The 22,381-nt window shown below is 38.7% G+C and overlaps 1 protein-coding gene across 7 annotated transcripts in view; it reads left to right on the top strand.

Moving 5' to 3' along the window:
* The window catches only part of AGTPBP1 (ATP/GTP binding carboxypeptidase 1), a 200,758-nt gene that overhangs the window by 170,324 nt on the left and 8,053 nt on the right, over positions 1-22,381 (top strand). The gene's annotated exons all lie outside the window — the stretch shown is intronic.

A 22,381-nucleotide genomic window follows, 5' to 3' on the forward strand; every position in this document is an offset into this window, starting at 1 on the left:
AGAAACAGCTAATTTAGCATTCCTTTGAAAATTGAACTACATCTGCCAAATATACTTCTAAATAGGTAGTCTTTTTTTCCTAAAAGTTAGTATATACAAATTTGATAAGCTATAGGCTCAGAGATAATTTCATGTCATAATTCTTAATCATAATGCCAGAGATTAGCATTTTATAGTTTTGTGTATATGGGTAACAATAGTGTCATTTTATAGAACCTTCATGATTTTTGTTGTTAGATATTAACTTGTCATCAAATTTGTTAATTTATTGCTCTGCCCTGTTGTGTATGTCAGTATAGTAGTTTTAGGTGTGGCAAACATTACTTGGAGCTCCATTCCTCATAAATGTGATAATTTAGACAAATAATCACCTGCATTCTCTACCCTTCAAAGTACTTCCTAAACAAGAATAGAAGTGAATATAAAGATTGTCAATTCTCACTGATATTTAAGCCTCCTTTTAAGTTTTAACTCATGTATTCTTAACATGTAGTCAACAGACACATTGCTGGTGCTTTAGATATACTGAAATATCGTTTATGCTTACTAATACTTCACAACTATGGTTATGATTAGACCCTCCACTGGTCTTACTGTTTTAAAAGGAGTATATATATTTTGAAAAGCACATATTTTAAAGAAATCGCATATACTGGTATATCACAAATAGGTTTTTAACATTTTGATAATTATATTTCCATATAATTGATTTCCTTTGTAATCACATTTATTTTGTTTTATATATTTAAAAGTATTATGAGAAGGAGTTTATAGGACTCATCAGACTCTTTAAGGGGACTGTGGCACAAAAAAGGTTAAGAACTCCTCATCCTTATCATTGCATAAATATAAAAATCCAAACCAAGCCAGGCGCGGTGGGTCACACCTGTAATCCCAGCACTTTGGGAGGCCGAGGTGGCCAGATCACTTGAGGTCAGGCCAGGAGTTCCAGACCAGCCTGGTCAACATGGCAAAACCTCGTCTCTACTAAAAATACAAAAATTAGCTGAGCATGATGGTGGGCGCCTGTAGTCCCAGCCACTCAGGAGGCTGAGGCAGGAGAATCGCTTGAACCCAGGAGGCGGAGGTTGCAGTGAGCTGAGATCCTGCCACTGCACTCCAGCCTGGGTGACAGAATGAAACTGTGCCTCCAAAAAAAAAAAAAAAAAAAAACTCATAATGGCCAATTACAAATTCAGTTTTCTTTTGAGATTTTACTGTAGCTCTTTCTCTTGTTTATTGATGTAGGCAAACTAGTCACTTCTTCCTCCATGCTGTCATTCCTCTTTGTCTATCTCAAATGAATTTTTTACATACTTCTGACTTTTCCTTGACTTCTGTATCCTGACACTTTTGAGGATTAAATATTCTCAATCTGAGTCTGTGTGTGTTGCATAATTATATTCAGATTATGCATCTTTGGCAAGACTATCATGGATACTGTGCGCTTCTCATTGCATCTTATCGTAGAGCGCAGTTTTAATTTGTTCCATTACTCAAGACATTCCCTTTGATCGTTTAATTAAGATGGTATCTGCCAAACTTCTCCATTATGAAGTTAGTTTTTTCCTCTTTTGTAATTAGTAAATATTTTAATGGGCATGTACTTTGAAACTGTCAGTATTCCATTTCATCATCCAACTTTTATTCATCCTTAAATTTGTATGTATGGGGCTCATGATTTATAATTTTAATTCAGTGAGTTTTAATCTATTACTGCCATTATTTATTTTCATGCTCAAAATTTTCCTGATTTGGCCCCTTCAAACTTCTGTATGTTTTTTTTTTTTTTTTGAGACGGAGTCTCGCTCTGTCACCCAGGCTGGAGTGCAGTGGCACGATCTCGGCTCACTGCAAGCTCCGCCTCCTGGGTTCATGCCATTCTCCTGCCTCAGCCTCTCCGAGTAGGTGGGACTACAGGCGCCCACCACCACGCCCAGCTAATTTTTTGTATTTTTAGTAGAGACGGGGTTTCACCGTGGTCTCTATCTCCTGACCTCGTGATCCGCCCGCCTCGGCCTCCCAAAGTGCTGAGATTACAAGCGTGAGCCACCGCGCCCGGCATTGTATGTTTTTTTATATGTCCCCATCATTCTTTGCGGATTTCCTTGCTTTTTGGCAGAACAGGATTTCCCAGGCCGTCACTGCATGTTCTTTATCTCAGGGTTGGAATCATCAATCATCAATGCTTCCTGATTCCTTTTGGTGGAAAACGGTGTTTATATGTAAGCCTCGGTGCTAGTAGTTATTGCTTTTGTGATGTTACTGCTCCCAAGTTCTCTCAGTAGACAGAACTATAGATATATTTAAGTATTTACATACATGAATTTATATATATGTACACACATGCATATACATGCATGCTCAAATAAAGACAGACGTAACCTAAAAATTCTGAGTTCACAGTGATATGTTCCATTCTGATTCTGCACCTAAGGGTTAAGTCTAGTTTTTAAATTTTAAATGTCTAATTCCCTTCCTTTAACAGTGAGAAACCTGGCTGTCATTATCTTGAATATTTTTTTCTTACTTGATCAACCTGCCTGTGTGTAACTAATCTTCTGTCTCACTGGTCTGTCTCAGATACCTTCCTCACCCTACTTAGGCTCCAACAATCCAAAGGGAGGGAGCTTTTTAAAAATTATTTTTGTAATCTCAGTGTCTGTCATGTAGTAGCTATTCGTTGACCAATTATGTTCTATTAATGAGTCATTGTGTTTAGGTATTTATTGCAAACCTATTATGGGCAGAGTGTTGAGCTAGAATCTCTGCAAAAGTAGAAGAAATGGGAAATGAGAGCTCGTGTCCTGAGGAGAGCCGATAGCATAATGGAGAAAGCACAGTTTATGTTTGTGAAGTGGCATGATGGTGTTATAAAAGAGTACAAAAATAACAGTTAAAAATTACATAGACATTTGAAGAAAAAGAGTGACTGAGTGAAGGCTGGATTTATCTGAGAGAGTTTTTCCCAAGTCATTAGGTTTTAGGGTAGGGCTTGAAAGATAATAGTAGATGAGGTTTGGTAAAGAAATAGCAGCTGAACGTGGAGGAAACAAAGTTAGCAATGGAAAATACAGTAGCCCTCTTATCCTTGGCTTCACTTTCTATGGTTTCAGTTAACCGTGGTCAAATGCAGTCCAAAAATATTAAATGGAAAATTCCAGAAATAAACAATTCATAAATTTTAAATTGCATGTTGTTCTCAGTAGTCTGGTGACGTCTCCTGCCATCCCACTCCATTCCACCTGGGACGTGAGTCATTGTTTTTGTCCAGCGTAGCCACACTGTAGACACTCTTACCCACCCCCTTTACCCCTTAGTCACTTAGTAGCTGTCTCAGTTATCAGATGGAAAAAAACAAGATATGTGGGGTTTGTTACCGTCCATAGTTTCAGGTACGAACAGAGGGGTCTTGGTCTTGTCCTCTGCAGGTAATAGGGGACTACTGTAGACTAGGTAAGGTGGAAAGACTTATCTGGAGCTTAGAAAAGTTAAGGCTGAAGAAAACATCAGAGGAGCAAGTGTTCAGTTCTTTGCTAATGAGTATAGATTTTATAGAAGAGGAAATAGTAATCGTATATGTCTTTAAGTATGGAATGATAAATGATCCATTCTATATGAAAAATGTATTAATTCAAAACATTTAGAAGCTTATAGTAGCCTGGTACTTTTTTTTTTTTTTTTTTTTTGAGCAATAAAAGCTTTTAATCACCTGGGTGCAGGCAGGCTGAGTCCGAAAAGAGAGTCAGCGAAGGGAGATAGGGGTGGGGCCGTTTTATAGGATTTGAGTAGATAAAGGAAAATTACAGTCAAAGGGGGTTGTTCTCTGGCGGGCAGAGTGGGGGTCACAAGGTGCTCAGTAGGGGAGCTTTTGAGCCAGGATGAGCCAGGAGAAGGAATTTCACAAGACAATGTCATCAGTTAAGGCAGGAACAGGCCATTTTCATTTCTTTCGTGGTGGAATGTCATCAGTTAAGGCAGGAACCGGCCATCTGGATGTGTACGTGCAGGTCACAGGGGATATGATGGCTTAGCTTGGGCTCAGAGGCCTGACATTCCTGTCTTCTTCTTCCACCGTGAGAGTTACCTAGAGCATCTGTGATGGTCCTGTAGGCTTCTGAGGCGATCAGGCAGTGTCAGTCTTCAGCTGCTAAGCCGAGAAGATCGGATTTGAAATTGGTGAGATGTTTCTTGGGCTGGTCAGTCTGAGGACTTGAGGTCATAGGTAGACCTTTCTCATGGAGCAAAGAGCGGGAGGACAGGGGATTGATCTCCCAAGGGAGGTCCCCCAATCTGGGCCATGGCACCAAATTTCATGCACATCCGTGTGAAGAGACCACCAAACAGGCTTTGTGTGAGCAATAAAGCTTTTAATCACCTGGGTGCAGGTGGGCTGAGTCCGAAAAGAGAGTCAGCCGTAGCCTGGTACTTCTATGATGTAAGCACCAGCTAATGTGGTACTCTGAGGAGAGTGGTGGCTGCAGAGCGATCTGGAGTTGTTTTTTGAGGTGGATACTTCCAGTGTAATATGACACGCTACTAGCGTACAGCTATTCAGCACGCTGCTTCTTAAATGTAAATTTGTTGTTGTTACTGTTTTTTCATATAATACAGATAGAGTAAATAAGGGGGATGAGGGAGGTTGTGATTGTGGGCTGAAGATAAAACTAGCCAGCTTTATAATTTCAAATCAGATCATTAGTATATACTTGTTGCTTTTAAGCCTGCTTCCCCCCACCCAATACAGGTTGGCAAAACTTTTTTCCTTAGTTACTGCTATTTATTATTTTAATATCTTATTTTATAGTAATTGCTTATTCATTCAGCTATTCTTTTTCTTGCTCTTGGAAACTTTTCAGGAATAAGTGCAAATTCTTCTCATTATTTACATTATTGGTAATGTGATATGGGGGATGTTGTACTATTTCTTATCGTTACCTCCTTCTCTTAGCTGTTGATATTTGTCCTTTAGTTGTGCTCTGCATCGGTGATCACTAATAAAAGTTACTTTGGTAACAACAGCCATAGTTAATTAACACAGGTCACTTGGGTTTATTTGTTGAGGGGGAAACGGGTGGTGTGTTCATAAACTTTCCTTTGAGCATTTTTTCCTTCATCTTCTTTTGCTTTTTCTCCTCTTCCACTTTCATTTACCTGCTTTCTGTGGGTGATATTCATTCCTGTGACTTCACATTCTATCTGTATGTTGACAACTCCAAAATACTTACAATCTCCCAGACCTGTGGATCCGTATTCCAACTTGCTTATGTACACCTGGACACAAAATTAACTGGTCCAGAACTCAGCTTGTGACTGCTGCTCCCATAGCAAACCTGTTCATTCTTAGCCACCCCCTGTCCACCCAGATGCTCATGTCTTATTCTTGGCATTTTCCTATCTCTCGCTTACCCTTAACCCAATCCATCACCCAGAACTTTTTGATTTCTCTTCTGAGATATTTCTAATAGCTTTCATTTTTCTCCATCACCTTTACCATTACAGTAGTCCAGGCTGCCATTACCCTTTGCCTGGACGACTCCAGTAACCTTCTGACTGGTCTTGCTCCGTGTACTTTACTTCTGGTATCCTCCAGCTTCTTTGCATGCACTGGTCACTTGTGTGTTTAGAAGCCATTATCAGTGCCCCAGGTGTGTAATGGAATATATCCATTATCAGAGTCTCTGAGGTCCAGCGTAAGCCACCTACAGCTTCCTCTCCTCTTTGAGCTTGTCCTACTCTCACTTTGTGTCCTTATCATTCTAACTGCACTAACCACCCTTGAATTTTCAGAACAGTGCTTCTAAACCAATTATGGCAAAGGACCAGTTTCTGTTTTACAACTTTTTCTGTACTGATACTTGAATAAAAATATAAGAATGAAACACTATGAAAATGGGAGAGAGGACTCCAAAGAATACAAATATAAGCGCTAATTTCTTATTAGATTCACCAGATCTGTAATTTCTTTTTTTTTTTTTTTTTTTTTATTATACTTTAGGGTTTCAGGGTACATGTGCACAATGTGCAGGTTTGTTACATATGTATCCATGTGCCATGTTGATTTCCTGCACCCATTAACTCGTCATTTAGCATTAGGTGTATCTCCTAATGCTGTCCCTCCCCACTCCCCCCACCCCACAACAGTCCCCGGAGCGTGATGTTCCCCTTCCTGTGTCCATGAGTTCTCATTGTTCAATTCCCACCTATGAGTGAGAACATGCGGTGTTTGGTTTTTTGTCCTTGCGATAGTTTACTGAGAATGATGGTTTCCAGTTTCATCCATGTCCCTACAAAGGACACGAACTCATCATTTTTTATGGCTGCATAGTATTCCATGGTGTATATGTGCCACATTTTCTTAATCCAGTCTATCGTTGTTGGACATTTGGGTTGGTTCCAACTCTTTGCTATTGTGAATAGTGCCGCAATAAACATACGTGTGCATGTGTCTTTATAGCAGCATGATTTATAGTCCTTTGGGTATATACCCAGTAATGGGATGGCTGGGTCAAATGGTATTTCTAGTTCTAGATCCCTGAGGAATCGCCACACTGACTTCCACAATGGTTGAACTAGTTTACAGTCCCACCAACAGTGTAAAAGTGTTCCTATTTCTCCACATCCTCTCCAGCACCTGTTCTTTCCTGCTTTTTTGATGATGGCCATTCTAACTGGTGTGAGATGGTATCTCACTGTGGTTTTGATTTGCATTTCTCTGATGGCCAGTTATGAGGAGCATTTCTTCATGTGTTTTTTGGCTGCATAAATGTCTTCTTTTGAGAAGTGTCTGTTCATGTCCTCTGCCCACTTTTTGATGGGGTTGTTTGTTTTTTTCTTGTAAATTTGTTTGAGTTCATTGTAGATTCTGGATATTAGCCCTTTACCAGACCTGTAATTTCTGTGTCAGATTGTTATAAAGGTTTCTGAACACTTCATTTCAGTTTCTGTACTTTTGTCACCATGGGCCAGTAACAAAGAGTTTGTGGACCACACTGGTCAATGGACCACACCTTGAGTAGCCTTATTTTAGAACAGATCAGTCTCTTTGTCACCCTAGGGTCTTTGCATTTTTGGTTTTCTCTACCAAAATATCTGTGTTTCCACTTCTTTAAGATTTTATTCTTATCCTCAATCTGGTTCAGTTTCAGTACATTGTGTTAAGGAGTAGACTTATTTTTAGTTTATCTTGCTTGACACTTAATAGGTACTTTTAATTTGAGGACTCTTGTCTTCAGTTTTGAAGTTCTCAACCACTTTCTCTTTGAAAATTGCTTCTTTATCATTCCCTTTATTCTGTTCTTCTAGAATTCCTGTATTGGAATTTCTCAGTCTGTTCTCCATGCATGTCTTTTAACCGTTTTTCATGTTTCCTTTTCCTGCTACAGTCTAGGTAAATTCTTCAGTAGCATTTTATAATTCACCAACTATTCCCAGAATTTATCTCCTGAGAGATTTTTCTTTTAGTGATGATGTATTTCACATCTAATTTGCTCTTTTTTGTTTCTGCATTTATTTCACATTTTCTTTCTTCTTTTTTTTGAGACAGGGTCTCATTCTGTCACGCAGACTTTAGTACAGTGGTGTGATCTCGACTCACTACAACCTCCGCCTCCCAGGCTCAAGCGATTCTTGCCTCAGCCTCCCTGGTAGCTGGGATTACAGGCATGGGCCACTACTGCCTGGCTAAATTTTGTATTTTTAGTAGAGATGAGGCTTCACCATGTAGGCCAGGCTGGTCTTGAACTCCTGACCTCAAATGATTCACCTGCCTCAGCCTCCCAGAGTGCTGGATTACAGGCATGAGCCACTGCACCCAGCCCTCGCATTTTCTTGTTTATCTTATGGCCGTTATTCTTTCCTTCTTTGAAGACCCTAAAAACTTTTAAAGTCATTTGTGGGTTGTGCTGTTTATTTTTATTGTGTTGGTAAATTCATCCACTGTTTCTCATGATCCTATAGTTTGCAGGCTCATTTTGAGTAAAAGTCCCCCACTCCCAGGCCTTTCAAGCCTCTCCCTGTAACCTCTTAATGATTTTGTGATTCCTTCTACCTGGCCCTCTCAGGGCTCCAGCACAAGTTTTTGGTAGCATGATACTAACATTGCAGACTTCCCATCCTTCAGTGATTGGGGATTTTCCAGGACAAGTCACTGAGTTCATGAAAGTTCTGGCTGTGATTCCCTCTGTCTTTTCTTTCTGACTTTATAATTGCAATGCTATAAAGTCTTTAGCTTTAGGCAGAAGTCTCAGCCTTATTTTCTCAGCCTCCTTTCTAAAATGGGAAGCCTTACTCCAGCTGCTGCATTCACAAGTCTGAATTTAGTTCCCTGCCTGTAGGGCACTTTGTCAGCCTCTCTGTTGCCTTGAAGGAGCTACTGCTGCCTGCTTTTGGACCTAGTGGCACACCCATGACCTGACTTCGTGATTCTGTTCTTTTCTGGTCCAAGGAGATGTATATCTTATTTCTATATGCACATGTGTCTTTTTTGTCATCCTATTTTGTATTTTACCTAATCATTGCTCTGTCTTTGGGACAGTTAGGATAACAGGAACCTGAAAGCGTGTGCTTTTTTTTTTTTTTTTTTTTTTTGAGACAGGGTCTTGCTCTGTTGCCCAGGCTGGAATGCAGTGGCATGATCATAGTTCACTGCAACCTCAACCTCCTGGGCTCAAGCAGTCTTCCTAACTCAGCCTCCTTAGTAGCTGGGACTACAGGCACATGCCACCACACCCAGCTAATTTTTTTTTTTTTTTCTTTAGTAGAGAGGGAGCCTCCCTTTGTTGCCCAGGCTGGTTTTGAACTCCTGGGGCTCAAGCAGTCTTCCCACCTTGGCCTCTCAAAGTGCTGGGATTATAGGCATGAGCCACTGTGCCTGGCTTCAATACCAACTTTTAAGAGAAGCCTTTTGCTCACACTTTTCTGGCTGACTCCTAGTTAACCCCAGATATTATATCTGTGCCCTTTGGTGCTGCATAATGTACCATTCATGGTACCTTGCAGTGTGTGCCAGTCACATATTGAGTTGAATAAGAGGTAGGTAGCTATGTAAGATTTAAAAATTCAATTGAATTAGATTTCTGGGAAGAACACTGTCTTATAGTGCCCTGATTAACCATATAAGCACATGAGACTTTATCCTTTAGTCATTTGGGAGTTTTAAAGCCACTGGCAAAGTATGCCACTATTTTACCTGAAAGAAGTGTATGCATTTTTTTGAAACTAGGAAGGTGGAGGCAAGAAAATTCTTTTTTTTTTTTTTTTTTTTTTTTGAGACGGAGTCTTGCTCTTTCGCCCAGGCTGGAGTGCAGTGGCGCAATCTCGGCTCACTGCAAGCTCCACGTCCCGGGTTCACGCCATTCTCCTGCCTCAGCCTCTCCGAGTAGCTGGGACTACAGGCGCCCGCCACCACACCCGGCTAATTTTTTTGTATTTTTTAGTAGAGACGGGGTTTCACCGTGGTCTCGATCTCCTGACCTTGTGATCCGCCCGCCTCGGCCTCCCAAAGTGCTGGGATTACAAGCGTGAGCCACCGCGCCCGGCCAAGAAAATTCTTAAGGAAGGTGTTTGGAATCATTTATATTTGAGAGGAGGATGAGTGCTCCAATAAGCATAATGAGGATAAGGGGCAATGATTGCTTGAGGAGATAGTATTAGGTAGCGTTGGAGGGTCATAATGATGAATATGGAATCAGTAGGGGAAGCCACATTTCCAAGTGTAAGTGAAAAGGGTAAATGACAGTATTAGAGATGGAACTAGGAGACCACTTACCTTTTACTAAGATCACCTCCCTGTCCTTTTCTCTTTATTGTCTGTGCTCTTCTGGATCCCTTCTTTGTCCTTGTAATTTTTAATCTATTTCCTGGTCCTAATGTGAAACTGAGGTATCAAGATAATGAATTTAAATTCCCCCAACTTTTTTTTTTTTAGTTGAGTTCACCCTTTTATAATTTTTCCAATCCATCTTTCCCTGCCAGAATGTTGCTTTATTCAGCCTGTCTGCAACGTGGATCATGTTATTCTACAAATTAGCCCTCAATTCAGTTTTATCATTCTTGGTTTTAACTACTTCCCGAGATACAGTATCTGTTATAAATTAATTTATTTTCATTTATAGGCAATGTATATCAAAATAAGCTTGAATAATTGCAGCAATAAGAATAAATGTTTGTGTTAAATGTCTTTTTCAACATAAGTAGTAACTCATTGACAGATGTTGCCCTAGTCCACTCAGGCTGCTATAATGAAATACAATAGGCTAGATGGCTTATAAATGACAGAAATTTATATCTCACAGTTCTGGAGGTTGTGAAGTCCAAGAGCAAGGCAACGGCAGATTTGGTGTTTGGTGAGGGCCTGCTTCCTCATAGGTGGCCTCCTTCTCACTGTAACCTCAGGTGACATAAACACTCAGTTCATTACCTTTCATCCCTATTCCCATCCCAAAATTCATGTCCTTCTCACAAGCAAAATACATCATTTCCATCTCAATAGTCCCAAAGTGTTCACTTATTCCAACATTAACTCGAAAGTTTAAAGTCCAAAGACTCATCTGAATATAGTCATGCATCATTTAACAATAGGAATACATTCTGAGAAATGTGTTGTTAGGTGATTTCACCATCATATGAATATCATAATAGTGTATTTGCAGTAACCTAGATGGTATAGCCCATTACACACCTCAGCTATATGGTATAGCCTATTGCTCCTAGGCTACAAGCCTGTACAGCATGTGACCGTATGGAATACTATATATAATTGTAACACAATGGGAAGTATTTCTGTATTTGAACATATTTGAATATAGAAAAAGCACAGTAAAAATATGGTATTATAATTGGGACTACTGTCATATATGCATTACATCGTTGACTGAAACATCATTGGAGCATATGACTGTGTCATTTAAATCAGATATGGGTGAGATTCAAGATATAATTTGTCCTGAGGCAAATTTTCCTTTAGCTGTGAGCCTGTGGAATCAACCAAGTTAGGTGCTTCTAAAATACAATGGTAGAACAAGAACAGGACAGACATTTTTATTCCAAAAAGAAAAAGGAGTGACAATTCTTGAGCTTGTCCAAAACCTGAAGGCTTGAAAATGATCTTTAGCTGCATTCTCTGCTCTTCAGGCACACTGGGGCTGCCGTTCCACCTTCTGGGCACACTGGAGTGGAGGCTCCATCCCTGCAGTTTTGCTGGCCAGTGATTGGATCCCTAAGCCTCCAGGCAGTCCTGCCCCCATGGCTTTCTTGGGCCTTGTCCTAGAAGCAGCTGTTTGTGGTGGCCTTTCCCTTGTGGTGGTTCCTTACCTGGGTTGTGTGCCTGTGGCTCCATCCTTCGATACCTAGGGGGAGGTAGCCATGCTCCCCAGGCGGGTGAATTCTGGGGCTCAGCAGAGATAGCATACACGGATGCTGCCAAATGCCTGAGCCCTCTGAAGTGGTGACCACTGCATGTGTACCACACCTGGGCCTTCCGGAGCCAGCCTCACCTTGTGCTGCTGAGGAGCAGGGTGCCAGACTGCAGGGAGTGGAGAGCGTGAGCACAGGTGGCTTCTCTTTTGAAACCACTCTGATGATCTCTGCATTGCCTGTCAGGGAGGGTGGTCGTTCTTTTCTTGTCTTGGACAATAGCTCCTGGCTCTGTTTATTTGGCTGACTTTATGCCTTATCAGTTGGTCCTTTTGCTATGCCCTTGATATTCTCTCCTCCCAAACTCTCTTTCTTGTTTGTTACAATATAGACAGGGTGAGAGTTTTCCAAATTTTTAAGTTCTGCTTCCTCTCCCATGAACAATTCCACCTTTAATTTCTCTTGTCTTGCATTTTACTATAAGCAATCAAGAGAAGCCAAGCCATACCTTCAACAGTTTGCTTAGAAATTTCCTTGCCCAAATATCCTCATTTTCATCTGAGACCTCATCAGAATGGCCTTTACTGTCATATTTATACCAACATTCTATCAGGATTATTAAGTATTCTTTAAGAAGTCTGAAGCTTTCTCTATAGCTTTCCTGTTTTCTTTCTGAGCCTCACCAGAATTGCTCTTTATGGGCCATTCACAGCTATGTATCCCTTTTGTAGCATGCACCTCCATACTCTTACAGCTTTTACTCACTACCCACTTCCAAAACTGCTTCCACATTTTTACATGTTTGTTACGATAGCACCCCCAGTTCTTGGTGTCAATTTCTGTCTTAGTCTGTTTGAGCTGCTGTGACAAAATACCATACTCTGGGTACTTTATAAACAGTTCTCACAGTTCTGGAGACAGAGAAGTCCAAGATCAAGGCATCAGCAGATTCAGTGTCTGGGGAGGGCCTTGTTCTTTGATAGACAGTGGTCATCTCACTGTAACCTCATATGGCAGAAGGGGTGAGGGATCTTTTTGGGGTCTCTTTTATAAAGGCACTAATCCCATTCAAGAGGGCTCTGCTGTTGTGACCTGATCACCTCCCAGAGGCCCACCTCCTAATACCATCACCTTGGGAATTAGGATTTCAACATATGAATTGGGATGGGAGGGGGGATGTAAATATTCGCCCAATTTCAGTTATTATATAATTATTCTTTACAACACTGTGAACCATCGGGTTTTTGGCATATAACATTTAAGTTTGTTTAAATAAACTAAGAAAAAGGTGAGAGACTTATTCAAAGTGAATTTGTGATAATTATGAAAAATAAGTTGCCAGTCATTCCATTTAGTTTCTACACCATTGCTTTATTTGGTGAAAGATAAGTTTAGTTTTATAAATAACAATGGAGATTTAAAAGTTAGATGTAAATTAAACAGAGCTTAAAACTACTAATCTGTAAAATTATTTTAATTGGAAAAGCTTGAAACTTCTGAGTGTGTGAGTTAATATTACAAAGTTGACAGAATCTTAACCCTGCTGCGTTACTATGTATGTAAGCTATCTTTTTATTTAGTTTTTGTTTTTAGCCTTTTGTGTCTTTATATTTAAATATGTCTTGTAAGCAGAATATAGTTATTCTTTATCAATCGGAGCATTTAGTTCACTTACATTTATTGTAATTATTGACATATTTAGGTTTAAATCTACCAGATTATTATTTGCTTTCTATTTGTTCCATCTGTCCTGTATTTTTTTTTTTTTTCGGCTTTCTTTTAGATTGGTAGATTTTAGATTGATTTTAGATTTATATTGGTTTTATTCTCTTAACAGATTTTTTTTTTTTTTTTTTTTTTTTTTTTTGAGACGGAGTCTCGCTCTGTCGCCCAGGCTGGAGTGCAGTGGCGCAATCTCGGCTCACTGCAAGCTCCGCCTCCCGGGTTCACGCCATTCTCCTGCCTCACCCTCTCCGAGTAGCTGGGACTACAGGCTCCCGCCACCACACCCGGCTAATTTTTTGTATTTTTAGTAGAGACGGGGTTTCACCGTGGTCTCGATCTCTTGACCTCGTGATCCGCCCGCCTTGGCCTCCCAAAGTGCTGGGATTACAAGCGTGAGCCACCGCGCCTGGCCCTCTTAACTGATTTTAATGGACACTTGGCATTACTTCATGCAGTCTCACTTTATCAAACTCTTAATACAAAAGTGTATTTTTGGGAGGCCGAGGCGGGTGGATTAGGAGGTCAGGAGTTCAAGAGCAGCCTGGCCAAGATGGTGAAACCCCGTCCCTACTAAAAATATGAAAATTAGCTGGGCGCGGTGGCAGGTGCCTGTAATCCTAGCTACTCGAGAGGCTGAGGCAGAGAACTGCTTGAACCCGGGAGGCGGAGGTTTCAGTGAGCCAAGACTGCGCCACTGCACTCCAGCTTGGGCGACAGAGTGAGACTCCTTCTCAAAAAAAAAAAAAGAAAAAAAATTGTACTTTTATCTTTTTTTGGACAATACAGGATTCTTAGAACATGTTAAGTCCATTTAACCGCCTCTCAACATATCTGTTGCTGTTGTTACTTTCAGGTACTATGAGTATTTTTAACTTTACAGATATTATTGTTTAATGCAGTCATTAGCTCTCACCACACAATTCCACCCCCTGCTCTTTTTTTTCTTCATTTTTTTCCCCTACATTTTGGGTTTTATCTGAGATCATTTGTCTTTTTCCCAAAGAACACTGTTATCTCTTCACCTGGCTAATTTTTGTATTTTTAATAGAAACAGTGTTTCACCATATTAGCCAGGCTGGTCTTGAACTCCTGACCTCATGATCTGCCTGCCTCCACCTCCCAAAGTGCTGGGTGTGAATCGCCACGCCCAGCCCAAAATGGTCTCTTTTAAGGCTAAGTTGTTTTTATGATTTTCTCTTAGTCTTTCATATTTAGGAGCTTTACATAGATATGATTTTCTTTTTATTTTGCTTGGGGTTCCCGAAGTTTCTTAAATTTGGAGCTTCATGTCTTCTATCAGTTTTGGGAAATTCTTAGCTGTATTCTCTATAAACATTATTCCTGCCTTCATTATCTCTCCTTCTGGGACTCCATTTATGTTTGTGTATGATCTTTTCGCTTTTATTCTCTTATGAATAAATTTCTATCTTTTTGTCTCTCTGTGCTTTCTTGTTGATGTTTTTTCTATAACCCACCTTCTAATTCACCCATTCTTTCTTTGACTGGGTGTTATCTGAACTTTCTTTAACTGGGTGTTATCTGACATTAAATTTATCTTTTTAATACTTAATATAATTAATTAAGGGGTGGGAGTTAGGAAAAATATCTATCTACAAAGAGTCCTTAGGGGATTTTTTTTTTTTTTTAAGTTGAGAAGTATTGCCTTAGGGGCATAAGCCAGCATTTGGGGAGCTCAATAGGATTTACCTTGGAGCAGACTTTGACTTGTGCTCCCTCTTGCAGCCCCATTTTCTGGATTGTACTTCTGCTACTTATGCCTTTTGGCCCTATGTGAGTAGCCTCTCTGAAGCATCTTTTGAAAACCAACTTCCCATCTTTGTGAAATAGGAGATGGGCTGAAGAAGGGAATTTGAAGGTCTAACTCCTCTTTATAAATCTTTTAACTGGTTCTTGTTTTCAATTCCACCCTAAAACCCATTTGTTAAAAATAACCAGTGTCTCTAACTGCTGAACTTTTCTAGGGCTTTGTAATGTAAATCAGCATTTTTTTCCCCTTGATTTCTCTTCCTTCTGTAGGTACTTAGCAAAGTGAAGGAAGTTGGAACTCAAGACCATTAGTTTCATCCATCTGCCTCCACCTGCCTCCATCTTCCAACATTTTGTTGATATCCCTTGTTTGCTTTTGATACTGGTGGGCTGGAGGGGGTCTCCAAATGCTGGTGGGAACTTGACCCCAGCCAGTGTCTGTGTCCCCAGACTCTTGACACCATCACGCCAAGGAATTGAAGGATGAGTCAGAAAATAGTGAAAATACGGAGATTTATTGCAAAACAAAAGTACACACTCAAGAAAGGGGATTGCAGGCATACTCAAGAGACAGTCCCACAGTGGGGTTTGGGATTTTTGTCTTTATGGGTTTCTTTAATCAAAAGGTGGAATATCTGTGAAGATAACTGGAAAAAGGTGGAGATTTCTCAGAACTGGTGTGCTACCCACTTTTACACCAAATATGGGTGTTCCTGGAACTGTCATGACACTAGTGGGTGTGTGACTTAGTATGTTAATGAGCATATGAGGAGGTCCTAGGTGAAACCTAGGTCAATTCCATTGCTATGTTGGGTCCAGTTGGTCCCAACCTGGTTTTTCAGGGTCTTATCAGTCCCTAGTTTCTGCAGCCATTTCAGCAGTTTCTTTTTTGCTGGTCATGTGAAACTGCTGCCTGGAATTTTCTATTCTCCTGTGACCACCCTGTATTATTCCTGTCTCATCATTACCTCCTCTTGAATTTATTTTCTCCGTATGAATTTATCCTTTAAAAAAAAAAAAAATCTTTTTTTTTTTTTTTTACTGTCATCTTAGTAGTATTTGAGAAGGGATCAGAAATAAATGCTTATGTTAGATCCTCTGTGTTTACCAGAAGTTATAGAACTTTTCTTTTCAATAATGCTCACTGTCCACTATTCATTATGTTATATATTCCTAAGGCATTTATTGGTAATTACCAAACAAAAGTCATTTTAATTTTACCCATTTGTATTGTATAATAAAAATTCCATCTGATGCAACACTAAGTCTACATTACATTTTTTCTGGGGTAGGTGTTTCTCTTTCAGGTCAAAGCTGGAAATACTGGTAGGACTCGTAAAAGCAAATGCTATATAGTATTTTTGTGCTTAGCAAAAGGCATTTTTATTTTATCTATTATCTGAAATATTAAACAGTTTCAGTGACCTTCATTTAAATGATTTGAGAATGAGACTGATGAAACATTTAATAGTTATTTATTAGGATATTGTGGTGGTGACTAAATTTCAGGATATCAGGTCTATGGATGAAGTATTTGAAGCTTGAGTATGTTTAAAATATTATAGGATGGCCAGGTGCAGTGGCTCATGCCTGTAATCCCAGCACTTTGGGAGGCCAAGGCGGGCAGATGTCTTGAGTCTAGGAGTTCGGGACCAGCCTGGGCAACGTGGTGAAACGCTGTCTCTACAAAAAATACAAAAATTAGCCTGGCCTGGTGACAGGTGCCTGTAGTCCCAGCTACTTGGGAGGCTGAGGTGAGAGGATTGCTTGAGCCCAGGAAGTGGAGGTTGCAGTGAGCCGAGATCATGTCACTGTACTCTAGCCTGGGTAACAGAATGAGACCCTGTCTCAAAAAAAATTATAGGTAAGTGAAGTTGAAAGATAGCAATATCTGCACAATGTTTTATCATAATTAAAAATATACCCATGTTTAAATGAAGCCTAATTACTGACATATAATCAAAAGTACTATTCGGATCTAGTTTTTAATGGAGATGAAATTCACAGAGCATAAAATTAACCATTTTAAAGCAAACAGTTCAGTGGCATTTAGTATGTTGACAATGGTGTGCAGCCATCAATCACCCCTATCTTGTTCCAAAACCTTTTATCAGCCCCAAAGGAGACCCTCATACCAGTTAAGCAGTCACTCCTGGCCCCTGGCAACCACTGATCTGCTTTCTGTCTATGGATTCACCTATTCTGGGTATTTCATAGAAATGGAATCATACAATATGTGACCTTTTTGTATCTGATTTCATTCACTTAGCATGCTTTTGAGGTTCATCCATATTGTAGCATGTGTCACTACTTAATTCCTTTTCATATATACAGCATGGACGTTAGAAAATTTGATGAGAAATTGTTCCTAATGTAACTAATAAATATAACTTAAGCCAGAGAAAGCCTTTAAAATACTTAGCATTAGTTGTATTTTGTATTAAGATTTTTAAAAAACCTAATTTTGTATGTTTGGTATTTTGCTAATAAGGTATAGGGAACACTATGAGTCTGTGGACCAGTTACCATCATATTATTTCTCAGCTAAAGGCCGTAGTCCTGTCCCCAGCATTATGAGAGAGACTGAGTGGTAGATATTGGTAAAATAGTACAAAGATATTAGTTGCTATAGACCGTTAACAAACACTAGAATGAAATGTTAACCTCTGTTATCTGTATTTTCCTTATGTGAAGCTAGTATTTGTTTGTTTATACATATATAGGAACTCTGTGTTCTGAGAAAATTAAATTAATATAGGTAATTCTTGGCTAAATGTTAACAGTAGTGTCTAACACTTAGCTATGTGGTAAAGTTTACTGGTATTAATGTGTCTTATTTTTAATGTATAATTTACCATTTAAGCAAATTAAGAAAAAAGATTTCCCTTTCTAATAGCTCTGGTACACATAACTTGAGTCTGGTTTGCATTTCTGGGAATCATTTATTGCTACTACATAGAAAATTCTTAGAGCTGTAATTACTACTGAGATTTTTCTGGGCAGATAAGTCATATAATTGGAGATCATATCATACCTTCTTGTATCTTGGAAATCATAGTTGCTTATAACTAAAAGTGCACCATTTGTATTTGTGCTGAGTAGATGAAATGCTGTTGTACCCACAAATAGAGAGATTGAAATCATCCAGATAAATAAGTTTGGGACTGATGTGAGCACCTCCGGATCCCAGACCAGATTTGATTATAATGAAAGCTTTGAGCCTTGTCATAAGTAAATGATCCTTATAATTGAGATGTAGATAGGTATCAAATTAGTGATTATTAGTCTGGAAGACTTAGCTATGTAAGGAATTTGATGATTGTATATATTTATGGCTATTTATATTTTTGGTAGCCTCTTGGGAAAAAAGTTATTTTTCTCACAATAAGTGTCTGAGACTTCAAAATAAGAATATAATATATCAGCATAAGGAAGAATACATATTTAGTGTTATATTCATATTAGAAAAGAATGTATACTCTTTAATTGCTGATTGTAGCATTCCATATATTCCTGATAAGATCAAGTTTTTAAATCTGTGGTTCAGATTTTTCACATTGTAATGGTTTTTGGGTCTGTTTGTTCTATTAGGTATTAAGAGAGATGTTTTCAGGTTTCCCCTATGACTGCAAATGTGTCCACTTTTCCTTTTAGTTCTGTCGATTTTTGCTTTATGTATTATTATAGTAGATGTGTAGAACTTTTGAATCATTACCTCATTCTGGTGGATTGATCCCTTTATCATGAAATGTCTCTTTGGTAATGCTTCTTGCTTTATAGCCAGCTTTGTTTTACATTAGTGTAGCTGCCCTAGCTTTCGTTGGTTAGTTTTTGCATAATATCTTTTCCATCCTTTTAGTCCCAGTTTTCTCTTTATATTTAAGATAGGAATCTTGTATGTACCAGGTAATTGTATTTTATAATCCAGTTAGTCATCTTTGTCTTTTAATTGGAGTATTTACTCCATTTCCATTTAATGAATTACTAATACAACTGAGCTTGTAAGTTACTATATTTGTTTTCTATTGGTTTCACTTGTTTTATGTTTTTTTCTCATCTTCTTTGAGATTAATTCAAAAAATTTTGTTATTCCAATTTTGTCTCTCTATAAGCTTGTTCCGTTCTCTTTTACTATTCTTTTACTGGTACTCTAGAGATGATAACAAGGATTTTTGGTTTATTAGAGTATAATAAAAATTACTCTTGCCTCTTCACAGGCAATGCTAGGATCTTTGAATGTATTCTACTCACCTTTTCACCTTCTGTGTTATTGTCGCATTTTAATTGAACTCCATATATTTTATTATTTTTTATTAGTAGTATTTTTTAAACTTTTAGGTTCAGCGGTACATATGCAGGTTTGTTACATAGGTAAACCCATGTCACGGGGGTTTGTTGTACAGATTATTTCCTCACCCAGGTACTAAGACTAGTTCCCAATAGTTATTTTTTTCTGATCCTTTCTGTTCTCCCACCTTCCACACAAAAGTAAGCCCTAGGGTTTGTTGAACTGAACTCCATATATTTTAAATCTAATTACACATTATTAAGGTTTTAGTTAGTCATATTCACTTATATTTACTTTTCCGTTGTTCTTTATTTCTTCCTCTATTTCTGTGTTTTGGTTTAAGATTAATTTTCTTTTAGTGCATGTCTGCTTACAACAAATTATTTCCATTTTTATTTATTTGAAAATTTTCTTATTATTTCACCTTCACTTTTGAAGACTGTATCTCCAGTATAGAATTCTAAGTGGGTCTTCCCCCTAGTGCCACCTTGCCCCTCTGGCTGGCACTTTAAAGATGCCACTGCATTGAATTTGAGCTTCCATTGTTTATGTTGAGAAATCAACTGTCTTTTTTTGTTTTTGAGATGGAGTCTCACTCTTTCGCCAGGCTGGAGTGCAGTGGCACGATCTTGGCTCACTGCAATCTCTGCCTCCTGGGTTCAAGTGATTCTCCTGCCTCAGCCTCCTGAGTAGCTGGTATTACAGGTGCCTGCCACCACACCCAGCTAATTTTTGTATTTTTAGTAGAGACGGGGTTTCACCATGTTCTCTAGGATGGTCTCGATTTCCTGACCTCGTGATCTGCCCTCCTCGGCCTCCCAAAGTGCTGAGATTACAGGCATGAGCCACTGCGCCTGGCCTACTGTCTTATTTTTTACTCCTTTGAAGGTAATGAGTCTTGTCTGGATGCTTTTAGGTTTTTCTATCTCTGGTTTTTAGGAATTTTGCTATGAGTGATGAGAGTTGGTTTTCTTTGTATTTATCCTACTTGGGATTTGTAGCCCCTCCTAAATTTGTGATTTGAGTCTTTCATTGTTTTTGGAAAATTACCAGCCCTTAGCTCTCAAATGTTGCAAATGCCACATTCGTTTCTCCTCAGCAGGTTTAATTTATGTGGAGATTTAAGTTTTCTATCCTTTTTTTGCTTTCTTCCCTTCAGTTTGGACATTTTCTACTTACCTATCTCAGCTTCACTAATTCTCTTTCCAGCTCTGTCCAAAAGACAGTTTTAAACCTATCTTTGAGTTCTTAATTTCAGTTATATATTTTTCACTTTCATTTGATTCTCTTTAAATAGATAATAGATGGTGAAATTCTACATTTCATCATCTGTTTGGACATATTAATTACGTTATTACTTAAAGTTCATGCCTGAGAACCCCCATACTGAACTATCGTTGGGTCTGTTTCTGTTGGAATATTTTTCCTGTTTCTATTTCTTGATATGTCTGGTAACATTTGGTCGGATGCCAGGTATTATGTATAAAAACTTCAGAGGCTCTAGATATCTTCCCTCACTGAAGATTAATTTTATCTTCTGGGAGGCTTTTAGAGTAGGGCAGATTGCCTCAGTCCAGAGAGCCACTGAGTTGCCTTAAGGTAGGGTTGCAAAATGTGTGAAACCTCTTTTAACTCTTGGTTCACACCTCCTGGCTTTGTGAGCTGTAGCCCTCCAGAGGTCACAACTGAAGGCCTAGGTTCCTCGTCTCCCCAGTACCACAGGACTACCAGAAATTTCTGTTGCTCACTTGTTTATTTTTTTGTTTTGGTTGTTTTGCTGCTTTATGCTTTGCTTTTTAGCCTCTTGTACTATGTAATTTAAAAATTTGTCAAATGTCTTTAAGGGAAAACTGTCAAGTGTTGAGGTCACATCTCTGCACCTCCCTTCTTTCAGGAACCTTGGCAGCTCTGAACTTCAGTTTTTGCCTCCAATCCTTTGAAATTGCTGAAAGCTCTGATGACTTCTCTGCCTCTAACAGCTGCCCTTGCTTGGCCTGGGTTCCACTGGACTTTGCCCCACGCACCTTTTTTTCTTTGCTGATTTTGCTTTGTATCCTTTCACTGTAATAAGTCATAACTGAATTCGACTGCTCAGTCCTGTGAGTCTTCCTAGCAAATCACTAACCCTAAGGTGGTCTTGGGACCCCTGATAAGCATGTTCATTCTGAATTTCTGTAAAGGTTGATTATCCCAGAGGTTCTAATGTTCTACTGAGAATGATCAGAGACAGATGGTATTGTGATCCTTTTATGGATGTATGCAGCTGAGGCTCAGAGAGAGAAATTTACCTGAGGCCATCCATCTAGAAATTCCTGTCAGAATCAGGAATTGGATTGAGGTCTAACTCTAAAATTCATGTTCCTTTATTGTATCTTGTATCCCCCAAGTATGTAACCAAAATTAATAGAATATAATGGTTTCAATTTTTGAAATGCTCTTGTCTAATTTGGATAATTTAATCATTTAACATTTTCGTTATGTGTAAGGAATGTTTTAGTTCAATGGCAAAATAAGTTGGAGCTTAGTGACATAGTTAATTGCTGCTTCCCAAAGCCAGCTTAGTGATACAGCTGCTCCTTGACTTACAGTGGGATTATGTCCCGATAAACCCATCATAAGTTGAAAATACCATAAGTTAAAAGCCCGTTTCCTATACCTAAGTACCAAACATCATAGCTTAGCCTAGCCTATATTAAACATACTCAGAACACTTAAACAGTAGCCTGCAGTCAGGCAAAATAATCTAAGGCAAAGCCTGTTTTATAATAAACTGTTGGATATCTCAAGTAATTTATTGAATATTATACTGAAATAACGGAATGGTTTCGCACAATTGTAAAGTCAAAAAATTTTAAGTTGAACTGTTACAAGTCAGGGACTGTATTGTACTTTTCAACAAAAGTACAAATAAATTAGGAAATTTCTTTTTTTTTCAAATAGATATATTTTCTCGTTGGATATTCTGTACGCTAGTTCTGTGTGTGTATGCATGTACGTCTATGTGCTGTAGCCATTTAAGCCTGACAGAAATTGTTACTTGTATTTTCTATGGATAACTTTGTTTACTTTGTGATATTTTTAGGAGATACTATATTTATCTCTCACAAGATAGGAATAAAATTTTATAAATTATATAAATGAAGCATCTTCTGTTATTTGAACAAATAGAAAGATTTTCTTTCACCCTAAATCTGACATTTCAGTACAAGAAAATCAGACACAATCAGCAATTCACAAATTGCCAAT

The sequence above is a fragment of the Symphalangus syndactylus genome, chromosome 3 (assembly GCF_028878055.3).
Source record: "Symphalangus syndactylus isolate Jambi chromosome 3, NHGRI_mSymSyn1-v2.1_pri, whole genome shotgun sequence".
Classification (NCBI taxonomy): Eukaryota; Metazoa; Chordata; class Mammalia; order Primates; family Hylobatidae; genus Symphalangus; species Symphalangus syndactylus.